Source organism: Pelodiscus sinensis, unplaced genomic scaffold, assembly GCF_049634645.1.
Source record: "Pelodiscus sinensis isolate JC-2024 unplaced genomic scaffold, ASM4963464v1 ctg58, whole genome shotgun sequence".
In the NCBI taxonomy this organism is placed as follows: domain Eukaryota; kingdom Metazoa; phylum Chordata; order Testudines; family Trionychidae; genus Pelodiscus; species Pelodiscus sinensis.
Window position 1 is genome coordinate 574,541 of NW_027465922.1, and position 12,041 is coordinate 586,581.

At 64.0% G+C, this 12,041-nt stretch overlaps 1 protein-coding gene across 8 annotated transcripts in view; it reads right to left on the bottom strand.

Annotated features, from left to right (window-relative positions):
- The window catches only part of LOC106731447 (C-type lectin-like), a 46,261-nt gene that overhangs the window by 10,486 nt on the left and 23,734 nt on the right, over nucleotides 1–12,041 (bottom strand). The window contains exon 1 of one of the 8 annotated variants that reach the window (XM_075916749.1): nucleotides 900–2,447. The exons of the other annotated variants lie outside the window; for them this stretch is intronic. The gene's annotated coding sequence lies outside the window, so the exon portion shown is untranslated. Of the gene's footprint in view, nucleotides 1–899; nucleotides 2,448–12,041 lie in introns of those variants that run through there. 8 annotated transcript variants of the gene reach the window in all.

A 12,041-nucleotide genomic window follows, 5' to 3' on the forward strand; every position in this document is an offset into this window, starting at 1 on the left:
ATAAGCTGCGAGCTGTCTACACTGGCCACTTGCTTTTCCGGAAAAGCAATGACGATCTATGTAAAATTGTCAGTGTTTTTCCGGAAAAACTATGCTGCTCCAGTTCGGGCAAAAGTCCTTTTCCGGAAAAACTGTTCCAGAAAAGGGCCAGTGTAGACAGCACAGTAGCCTTTTCCGCAAAAAAGCCCCGATCGCGAAAATGACGATCGGGGCTTTTTTCCAGAAAAGCGCGTCTACATTGGCCATGGACGCTTTTCTGGAAAAAGTGCTTGTCCGGAAAAGCATCCTGCCAATGTAGACGCGCTTTTTCCGGAAATACTTATAACAGAAAGCTGTTCCGTTTTAAGCATTTCCGGAAAAGGGTGCCAGTGTAGACGTAGCCGAAGGGAACAGACTAAGCTGGGTGCTGGGGGCTGAGGGGGCGATGGACCCCTACCCCAAAGGGTCTGAGGCATCCTGGCCCTGACTCCTGTAGCCACGTCCCGTCTGTGCTGGGCTGTACCCGGAGTGGCAATAACCCGGCGGAATCTGTTCTGGCTGCTACTGCGGTGCAGGATCAGGGGGATCCCCGACGCGCCGTCACACCCCCAAACTTCCGTTCAGGGTTTCTCCGTCGCCGGGGCCCGTTTGGAGCGCGCCAGGGACAGTGTTCTGCCTCGGCGGGGTCCTGTGTCCGGCGGAGAGCTGTGGGCGGGGTTGGGGTTTCCCGATCCCGGGTCAGAAATCCCCTGCCATTGCAGACTACGGGGGAGGGGTGTGAAGGCCCCGCGGGAGCCGAAAGTGAAACCTCAGTCCCTCAGCAAATATTCCCGGGAAGCCTCATTTCAATGCACTTTCCTCTCCAAATATTGACCGTCATGCAAATGTCCCGGCCCCACGAGGAGCCTCCACGTTCCCACCTGTCGGGTCCCCGTTTGCACACCTGTTCTAAGGCTTCTCCGGCGCCTCTTGGCTCCAGCGCCAGTGTGGGGAGCCAGGGCGGGCCGGGGAGCGCGCGGCTCTTCCTGGAGATTAAATGTCAGTTCCCATGTCAATGCAGAGCCCTGCAGGGCAGGTGAGGCCCCACCCGGGCAGCCAGCAAACAGTGTCTGAAGTTGCCGTAAGAACACGCCGGCGTGTGTTTGCCGGGGCTTGTGACAGCTCCCTGCCCGTGCCGGGCGAGTGTAGACGAGGGAGATGTGTGTGACGCCGGGGTCTGTCCGGCGGTTCCGTTACAGGTTCCGTGACCAGCCGCCCCCAGCCGGGAGGTGTTTGCAGGGACAGTCGCGCAGGCCCGGGAGCTCAGCGGAGCTACTTGCGATGGGATCTGCAGGTTGCAGCTCCCTGCTCCCGCCCCCTGGGGACCGACTGGTCCGGAACGAGGGAATTTGCCGGGTCACTTCCGGCCCCTGCCCAGCTCCGCTCCTGGTCCCGGCTGCCCCCTCCCGCCGCTGCCCCCTGGACTAGCCGCTGCCACCTGCCCCGCTCTGGGGACAGGCCACGGGGCTAGATGCACCATGGCTCAGACCTAGCGGGGCCGGTCTCCTGACCCCATTGTCTGAAGCCCGCCGGCCCTGGCCCCACGGCTCTGCCCCCCGCCAGGGTCTCCTGCGGCTGCTGCCCGCTGCGGGGGCAGGACAGGGGCCAAGTGACCCCCAGGGGAGGCGCTGCCCAGGCGTTGCTCCTGCTCTGCCTGGGCCCGTGGGAGGGAGGCGGGTGGCCCTGCTGCTGCCCATGCCCGGCCTGCGCTGGGGAGAGGACGCCAGGGCTGCCCGTCGGGCACCAGCACTAACTTCCCTCGACCCGCGGGAAACCCGGGGCCAGGCCGGGACTCGCCTGCCCCCAGGGCTGCATCAGGCAGCAAAGGAGGCAGAGGCCGTCACGGGACGGGCCCCACACGGGAGATGCAGAGCCTGAGACACCCCTGGACACCCCGGGGGCTGGCTGCTTGCCACAGGCCTGGCCAGCCCGTCCCCCCACCCTGGGGAGCCTCGCGCCAGGCGGAGGGGCTGCTCTGCCAGCCCCCCACCGCGCTCCGGGGGCTGGGCTGAGACGTGCCCGAGCTCAGTTCTTGTTTGGCTCTCGGAGGAATCGGCGTGGGGGAGCCGGCCGGCCGAGTCACCGAATGCCCCCCCCCCCTCGCATGCCAGGAACCGCGGGAGCAGTGAGACTGGCCTGGCCTGGGCTGTGATCCAGGCGAGCCCCAGCGCCCCACCCGCCGGACAGCAAACTCCGGCCGCGCGCACGGGAGGCCTGGGGCTGCGGGATGCGTCCCTGTTTGCTTTGCCGCGCGGCTCCCCCTTCGCTTCGCTCGTGTTTCTGTTAAACAAACACGGATCCTTTGCCACAAGCCGCCGCGGGTGTGTGCCAAGGGCGAGTGGGAATTAGCGGAAGTGCCCCTCCCTCAGAGGAAAACACACACACACACACACAGCACCTCATGTACTCACACGCACAGCACCTCGTACTCACACGCCGCCTCCCATGTACACACACGCACAGTCCCTCCTTTCCACAGCCCCTCGTATACACACACGCACAGCACCTCATGTACTCACACACGGCCTCCCATGTACACACACGCACAGCACCTCATGTACACTCACACACCACCTCCCATGTACACACACGCACAGTCCCTGCTTTACGCACACACCACAGACCCTCGTATACACACACACACGCACAGCACCTCATGTACACTCACATGCCGCCTCCCATGTACACACACGCACAGCCCCTCCTTTCCACAGACCCTCGTATACACAGACACACAGCACCTCATGTACACTCACACACCACCTCCCATGTACACACGCACAGCGAAGGTCCCAGAGGTTCTGGTGCGCAGCAACAGGAATCCCATTCCCGGGGGGGGCAGGCTCGGGGGTTGACATTCCAGCAGGACCCTGACCTGGCGTCTGTCGATGTCAGTGCTCGGGGGCCCAGCGCCCAGCGGGTCCCTCACCTCTGGCACAGCAGCAGTGGGCAGAGGGGTCGGGCCCCTCCCCAGCTGGCCGGTGTCCTCGGCTGGGCCCCTGAGGGACAGTCCCAGCTGGGCCCCGAGCTCCCTAGTGGGGGCTGTGCTGAGCTGGGATGGGAGGGAGGAGATGGGCCCCATCAGTGTCCTGCAGCCAGCTCCCAACCCCCCTGGGCCAGGCGCCTCCCTCTCCACCTCCCTCTGCTGGAGCCAGGGAGAGGAGCTAAGGAGACCGCCAGCTCCTGGGGCACAGGGCGGTGGGCAGGCCCTCCATGGGGACTTGCACCCCCAGCTGCCCCAGGGGGACAAGGAGGGACCCAGGGCGGGGCGGGAGCCTGGCTGCAGCATGGGCCTGAACGTCCCAGGGTCTCCCCGAGCCAGGGGACGAGCTGGCCCCCGTCTGGCTCAGACCTGGGGTTGCCAGACGCTTTCAACAATACGGGACACACGGCTGTGACGTAGTGGGGCATAACTTGCTGGGGCTGTGAGCGACCTCCACTGGCTGCTGGCTGTAGCGCAGCCCAGCAGGGCAGGGGGTGAGTCATTATGCAAAGGGGGCTCCAAACCTGTCTGACCAGCTACCCCCCAGGGAGAGAAACAAAGGAAGGTGGATGCTGCCCTGGCTGGGGGGCAGGGCGGGAGGAGAGTTAGTTAGGGTATGTATACACTACAAAGTTAGTTCGAACTAACTTTCCTAGGCGCTACACTAGCGCTCCGTTAGGTCGAACTTAATTCGAACTAACGGAGCGCTTAGTTCGAACTAGGTAAACCTCATTTTACAAGGACTAACGCCTAGTTCGAACTAGCTAGTTCGAACTAAGGGCTGTGTAGCCCTTTAGTTCGAACTAGTGGGAGGCTAAGGCTTCCCAGGTTTCCCTGGTGGCCACTCTGGCCAACACCCGGGAAACTCTATTGCCCCCCTCCTGGCCCCGGAGCCCTTAAAGGGCCACTGGCTGGCTACTCACTTTGTGCCAGTTGCAAGGCTGCAAGCACCCGTGCCTGCACAGCCTGCACCTGCCACAGGATGAGCCAGCCATCCGAGGGTTCCCAGCCCTCCACTGCTCCCCAGGACCAGCCTGGCGGCTCCCAGGAGCCTGCCCGGGGGCGCAAGAGGCGGGCGCCCGCCTGGTCAAGTGCGGAGATCGTGGACCTCATCGAGGTTTGGGGGGAAGCCTCCAATGTCCACGATCTCCGCACTAGCCACAGGAACGCGGCCGTCTACGGACGCATGGCTGCCAGCCTGGCCGCCAGGGGCCACCAGCGCAGCCGGGAGCAGGTGCGCTGCAAAATAAAGGACTTGCGGCAGTCCTACTCCCGGGCCTGCCTGCCAGGGGCCGACCCGGAGGCCTGCCCCCACTTCCATGCCCTGGACCGCATCCTGGGGGCTCATGCCGTCCCTGCCCCCCGGGACGTGATTGACCCTGGGGCAGAGGGACCGCTCCTGGAGACGGAGGAGGAGGAGGAGGGCTCTGAGAGCCAGGAGCCTGCCGCCAGCCTGCCCAGGACCCGGGACCCCCGAGGCATCCCACAGAGCCGCTCGCCTGCATCGTCAAAGGCCGGGGAGGCGTCCACCTGTGAGTACCCTCGTGTTCCCCTTATGTGTACGGGGGGCTGGGGCGAGAGGGAGCCCCGGGACCGTGCGCCTGGGCCTTGCCCACCACGGCGCAGCAGCTGGGGATCCTGCAGGGGCCCTGGCCTTGCACAGGGGAGCTGGGTTTCACACACCTGGGCCCCTGGGGTAATTGACCGCTGGTCTTCTTGCACCACAGCTGCAGCACCTGGGCCTGCAGGGCGCACCACACCGCCTGCAGCAGCCGCCCGCGCCCGGGCAAGCAGGACAGCCAGGAACCAGGAGGACTACCAGAGGCGGCACCTCCGGTTCCTGGATTGACAGCTCCGTCTCCAGGACCACTGGGTCCAGGAGGACCTCAGGCTGCACCAGAGGAGTCTGGAGGCCCTGGAGGAGCAGGGCCGTGCCCTGCGAGGCCACCTCCAGAGCCTGCTGGACCGCTTTCCATTTCCTTCTCCCCCTGCTCCCCCTCTTGCTCCCCCTGCTCCCCCTGCTCCTCCTGCTTCCGCTCCTGCTTCCGCTCCTGCTTCCTCCACACCCCCTGTCCCCTCTGCCCCCCCCCCACAACCATTCCCCACCGACGCCCCCGGACCCGCAGTGTGGCGAGACGGGAGAGGCAGCCGGACTCCCACCCCTGAGCTTTCCTTTCCCTTCCTCCCTTCCCTCCCCTCCCCTTCCAGCTCCCTCGTCCCAGGTTTCCCCCTCCCTTCTCCCACCTTCATTCCTCCCTCCCCCACCCCAGTTCTGTGAAATAAACAGATGTTTTTGTTTGAAAAACAGGTGTCTTTATTTGACAGTAGGTAGGGAGGGGAAAGGGGAGGGGGGGTGGGGTGGATGAAGGCCCCAGTGGGGCATGCAGGGAGAGGTCAGTCCTCCTCCTCCTCCACCTGGAAGCTCTCCCGCAGGGCTTCCCGGATCCGGACGGCCCCCCGCTGGGCTTCCCGGACGGCGGCGGTGCGGGGCTGACCGTAGTGTCCAGCCATGCGGTCAGCCTCAGCCATCCAGGCTGGCAGGAAAGCCTCCCCCTTCTGCTCACACAAATTGTGGAGCACACAACATGCTGCCACCACGGGAGGGATGTTGTGCTCGGCCAGGTCCAGACGGGTGAGGAGGCATCGAAAGCGGGCTTTCAGTCGCCCGAAGGCCCCCTCCACCACGATGCGGGCCCTGCTCAGCCTGTTATTGAAGGCCTGGCGGGAGGGATTGAGGTGCCCCGTGTAGGGCTTCATCAGCTACGGCTGCAGTGGGTAGGCGGCATCCCCCACCAGGCAGACGGGCATGTCCACGTCCCCGACCCTGATGTGGCGGTCGGGGAAGAAGGTCCCGTCCTGCAGCCGCTGGCACACGGAGGAGTTGCGGTACACCCGTGCGTCGTGTGCTTTGCCGGACCAGCCCACATTTATGTCCGTGAACTGTCCCTGGTGGTCACACACGGCCTGCAGGAGGATGGAGAAGTACCCCTTGTGGTTGACGTACCAGGACGCCTGGTGTTCCGGGGCACGGATGGGGATGTGCGTCCCGTCGATGGCCCCCCCGCAGTTGGGGAAGCCGAGGGCGCCGAATCCCCAGATGACGGCGTCCGGGTCGGCGAGGCGGACCACCCTGCGGAGCAGCACCCGGTTGATGGCCTTGACCACCTGCGGAGAGAGACACAGCAAAGCGCCAATCAGTGGGGTGCCCGGGTGGCTGGGAGCGTGCGTGTCATGGCAGTGCCCCACGCCCCACTCCCGGAAGCAAACCCCCTGGCGGCGTGTAGTACGGCCGGGACAGCCCGACCCCTCCGGTGAGGGGCGCTTTTGCCTCCTCCCGCCCCCCCCCTTTGTCCCTGGGGCGGCCCATCCCCTCCTCGCAGCCCCCTCCCCCTCGGCTCGGTGGCCGACGAGCGCTGTACCTGCATGAGCACTGCTCCGACGGTGGATCTCCCCACGCCGAACTGGTTCCCGACGGATCGGTAGCTGTCTGGCGTGGAGAGCTTCCAGAGGGCGATGGCCACCCGCTTCTGGAGGGGGATGGCGGGTCTCATGCGAGTGTCGCTTCTTTGCAGGGCAGGGGCGAGCCACTCGCAGAGCTCCAGGAAGGTGTCCCTCCTCATCCTAAAGTTCTGGGTCCACTGTCGGTCGTCCCAGCGCTCCAGGACGATGCGGTCCCACCAGTCGCTGCTGGTGTCCAGACGCCAGATGCGGCGGGGCACGCCGGCGTCCGGGCGCCGCCGCGGCTCCTCCATGGCCCCCAGGGCGGCCAGGCGGAGAGGCAGGGGGCTGACGTTCCCCAGGTGGTGCCAGGCAGCCTCGAGCCATTGCTGGCAGGCTTGCAGCAGCAAGTCCAGAACGTGCACCAGAAGGTGCAGGACGAGCTGTGGCTCCATGTTGCCACCTGCGGCGGCCCCCCCGAAGGGAAGCACCGACACCGACGGGCACAGAGACCAACGCTTTGCTGTCCCTCGGCGAGGTTGGCAAGCAAGCAGGAAAAGCTGAGAACCGGCTGTCCAGGGGGGTCCCTTTAAGCACGAGCCTCAGATAGCCTCAGACAGCAGCCACACAAAGCAACTGCTGACCTGATGCCCTGCCAGAACCGGTTTCAGCTGCCCTTAAATGCCCCCCTGCGTCCAATCAGTGTGGACGCGCTAGTTCGAATTAGCAAAACGCTAATTAGAAACTAGTTTTTAGTTCTAGATGCGTTAGTTCGAACTAGCTGTAGTGTAGACGTACCCTTAGTCTCTGTCTGGTATCATGGAGGAAGCAGCCTAGGAAAGGGGCTGGGGTTTAGGAGCCGAGACCCCCCCATATCAAGGGGGGCTGAGGCACCTTAGGCCTCCCTGTAACCAGATTCCATCTGTGCTGTGCTGTATCCTGGAGAGGCAATAAACTCCCTCTGTTCTACTGGCTGGTGCAGTCTGTTTGTGCCATTTCGGGGTGCAGGAGACGGGGAACCCCCAACGCGCCGTCACACTGGTGTCAGGAGCGGAATGCACTGCACCCCGTGGATGGAGCTTCCAGCAGCGAGCCACAAGGCGCAGTAGAAGAAAGAGCCCTGGAGCCAGGCGTGCAGGAGACAGAGCGAAGCGGTTCCGGGGAATCGTGGGGCGCTGCAGCACTAGACTGGTGAGTCTCCACCGAGGGGACCAGCGGGCAGATGGCCTACGCCCGACTCTTGAAGGCAGAGCTGGTGGGGCTGTGCAGAGAGAGGGGCTTGCCTGTTGTGACGGCGCGTTGGAGGTCCCCCGTATCCTCCACCCCGAAATGGCACAAACAGACTCCACCAGCCAGTGGAATTGAGGGTGGTTTATTGCTTCTCTACGATACAGCACAGCACAGATGTAATCTGGTTACAGGGACTGGGGCTAAGAGGCCTCAGTGCCCCCTTGAGATGGGGGGATCCCAGCCCCTTCCTCAGTTCCTTCTTCCCTGCTTTCCAGACAGGAACTCACTCTCCTCTTCCAGCCCTGCCCCCAGTCAGGGCAGCATCCACCTTCCTTTGTTCCTCTCCATGGGGGGTCTCTGGCCACTGGTTTGCATAGTGACTCATCCTGTTTTGCTGGGTCGTGGTACCCACGGCAGCCAGTGGGGGTTACCCCAGAGCCAGCAGCATAGAAACCAGCCAGGTACCCCCACTACGTCACAGTTCTCCCCCCTCTGAGAGCGAACTGAGCAGGGTCACTCCGCTCGTGACCTAGGGAAGTTCGGGTCCTCTGCGTGGGAACCCGCCCTGGGGACATGGGTGCTCCCCTTGACTCGGGCTGGCCGTGGCGAGGCCCCACATGAGCTGGCTTCCCTCTGTCCACTCACCGCCCCGCTCCAGGGCGACTGGCACAGGCCTGTCCTCGGGGGTCACACCCACCCTTCCGCTGGCCTTGATCTCTGGCCAGGGTCTCTCGGGCCGGAGCCATGAGCCCAGCGAGCCTTCTCTGGACAGCCAGGGTGGCTTCCACACCCCACGATCCATCCAGGGGGGGCTTCCCCTCCCATAAGTCTCTCAGCGAGCCCAGAGGGTCCTCTATCTGGAGTGGAGACCACCAAGCCACTTTCCTACTGTCTTGGGCCTTCCCGCCCCTCTGGCAGGAGTCACAGGACCGGCAGTACCGCTGCACAGCTGTAAAGATTCCCGGCCAATAGAAGTGCTGGAGCAGCCTCAGCCGGGTGCTCCGGATCCCCCGGTGGCCCGCAACGGGGACGTCGTGGGCCAAATACAGCAGCTTGAGGCGATACCTTCGGGGGACGACCAGCTGCCACTGGACCCTCCATGCCCTCACCTTCCTGGGGGGAAGCCATTCACGGAACAGGAGTCCATACTCCCACAGGAATCTCTCCTGGCCACCTCTCCCCCGGGGCTGAGCTGCACGGAGGCCAGCCTGGTCCCGCAGCATCTGCAAGGAGGGGTCTGCCTGCACCTCAGCCTGGAATTCAGCTGCTGAGGCAGGGATCGGGACCTGTCCCCCACCTCTGCCTAGATCCGGAGTCCCAGCCTGGCTGGACCCCGTGTCCACTGGGATGGGACCCTGAGGACGCTGCCAGGAGTCCTTCCCTGGACCCACGTTGTCAGCCCCCCGCTGGCTTTGGCTCCGGGTAGTGACTAGAGCCCGCTGGGATTCATGGGGCCACTTCTCTAGGTCATTCCCCATCAGCACCTCGGTGGGCAATTGCGGGTGCACCCCCACTTCCTTGAGGCCTTCCTTGGCCCCCCATTTCAGATGCACCCTGGCTACAGGCACCTTAAACGGGGACCCGTCTATGCCCTTCAGGGTCAGCTGCGTGTGGGGTAGTATCCGCTCCGGGGCCACTATATCGGATCGGGCCAGAGTCACCTCCGCCCCCGTGTCCCAGAAGCCCGTCACCTTCCTACCATCCACCTCCAGGGGTATGAGGCACTCGCTCCGCAGGGGCCGTCCTGCCCCCACCCGGTACACGGAGAAATCCGCCTCCCGAGGGTCAGACCTCCCAGGGGAGGAGCACTGAGCATCCTTCCCCTCTCTCTGAGCTGAGGTTTGCCTGCCAGCCCCTGCCTCTGGGGCAGCCTGCCCTTCCTCCCGCCCCAGCCAGTTAACCCTGGAAAGTCCCCGGTCCTGGGACCTGGTGCACTGAGCCCTCTTGTGGCCTTTTTGCCCACAGCGATGGCAAGTTAGGCTTTGGGCTATCTCTGTCCAGGCCCTGGCTGGTTCTCTGGGGCGCAGACGACCTGTTCCTTGGGCTCGCCTCGTAGTTGACTCCCTCCGTCGCTCAGCCGAGAACCGGTCTCTGCGCGGTTCCCTTTTTCTCCGGGACTCCCGTTCACACCCGGACCGGCTCTCTGTGAGCTCATCTGCCAGCCTCCCGGCCTCCTGGGGGGTCTCTGGTCTCCGGTCCTTGAGCCACAGCCTCAGTTTGGGTGGGCACGCTTCACAGAACTGCTCCATCAAGACCAGCTTGAGCAGCACCTCTGCAGCCTGGGCTCCGACTCCAGACACCCACTTGTGGCCGTATTGCGCCAGGCGGGAGGCCAGGTCCACATAGGTCTCCCGTGGCCCTTTCTGTCCCCCCGGAACTTCTTCCTGTACATCTCGGGGGTCAGCCCGAACTTATGCAGCAGGGCCTCCTTGACTCGGTTGTAATCCCCTGGTTGTAGGTCCTCCAGCTGACTGAGCACTCCGGCCGCCTCCTGGTTCAGTGCGGGGACGAGCTCCTGCAGCCAGTCAGCTGGGGGGACCCGTTGCAGTCCACAGGCCCTCTCAAAGGAGCTGAGGAACCCATCTATGTCACCCATGTCCTTCAATTGGGCCACCACGAGCCTCTCCAAGCGTCTGGCAGTCCCGGGATCCTGGGGCCCATCCGCACTTGGCGTAGCCGGTGCCCCGCCGGTTCTCCGCTCTGCCATGGCCAACTCATGCTGTCGCTGCCTCTCTCGATCTTGGCGCTCCTTCTCTCGGTCCTGGCGGTCCCTCTCTCGGTCCTCTACTTCCAATTCCTTTATCCGCAGCTGGATCTCCAGCTGCTGCAGCTCCGCTGGGCTGGCCCCTGCCCTAGATGGGCTACGGCTTGCAGGCCTCCCGGGAGACGCTGTCTCATCTCTCCGGTGGGTTCCAGCGCTCCTCCCCCTCTCTGAGCCTAACACACTCTCGGGGGGAGGGGGGGTCTGGCTGCTTCTCCTGGGGACAAGATCCTGGCCCCGTGGCTGGTCATTCTCTTCCAGCTGGGCAATCAGCTGGGCCTTGGTTGCTTTCCGCACAGGCAAGCCCCTCTCTCTGCACAGCTTCACCAGCTCTGCCTTCAGGAGTCGGGCGTAGGCCATCTGCCCGCTGGTCCCCTCTGTGCAGACTCACCAGTCTAGTGCTGCAGCGCCCCACGGTTCCCAGGAACCGCTTCGCTCTGTCTCCAGCACGCCTGACTCCAGAGCTTTTCCTTCTACCACACCTTGTCGCTCGTCGCTGGAAGCTCCATCCACGGGGTGCAGTGCATCCCACTTCTGACACCAGTGTGACGGCGCATTGGGGGGTCCCCCGTCTCCTGCACCCCGAGATGGCACAAACAGATTCCACCAGCCAGTGGAATAGAGGTGGTTTATTGCTTCTCCACGATACAGCACAGCACAGATGTAATCTGGTTACAGGAACTGGGGGCTATGAGGCCTCAGTGCCCCCTTGAGATGGGGGGATCCCAGCCCCTTCCCCAGTTCCTTCTTCCCTGCTTTCCAGAAAGGAACTCACTCTCCTCTTCCAGCCCTGCCCCCAGCCAGGGCCGCATTCCACCTTCCTTTGTTCCTCTCCATGGAGGGTGACTGGTCAGACAGGTTGAGACCTTCTTTCCATAATGACTCATGGCCTGTCCTTCTGGGCCGTGGTACCAACTGCAGCCAGTGGGGGTTACCCCAGAGCCAGCAGCGTAGAAACCAGCCGGGTACCCCACTACGTCGCACCTGTGCGGAAAGCAACCAAGGCCCAGCTGATTGCCCAGCTGGAAGAGAATGAGCAGCCACAGGGCCAGGATCTTGTCCCCAGGGGAAAAAGCCAGACCCCCCCTGAGAGAGTGTTAGGCTCTGAGAGGAGGCAGAGCACTGGGGCCTGCCGGAGAGATGAGACAGCTTTCCCCGGGAGGCCTGCAAGCCGTAGCCCATCTAGGGCAGGGGCCAGCCCAGCGGAGCTGTGGCGGCTGGAGATCCAGCTGCGGATAAAGGAATTGGAAGTAGAGGACCGAGAGAGGGACCGCCAGGACCGAGAAAAGGAGCGCCAACATCGAGAGAGGCAGCAACAGCATGAGCTGGCCATGGCAGAGCGGAGAACCGGCGGGGCACCGGCTGCGCCAAGTGCGGATCGGCCCCAGGGCCCCGGGACTGCCGGACGCTTGGAGAGGCTCGTGGTGGCCCAATTGAAGGACGTGGGCGACATAGTCGGGCTCCTCAGCTCCTTTGAGAGGGCCTGTGGACTGCAACGGGTCCCCCCAGCTGACTGGCTGCAGGAGCTCGTCCCTGCACTGAACCAGGAGGCGGCCGGAGTGCTCAGTCAGCTGGAGGACCTACAGCCAGGGGATTACAACCGAGTCAAGG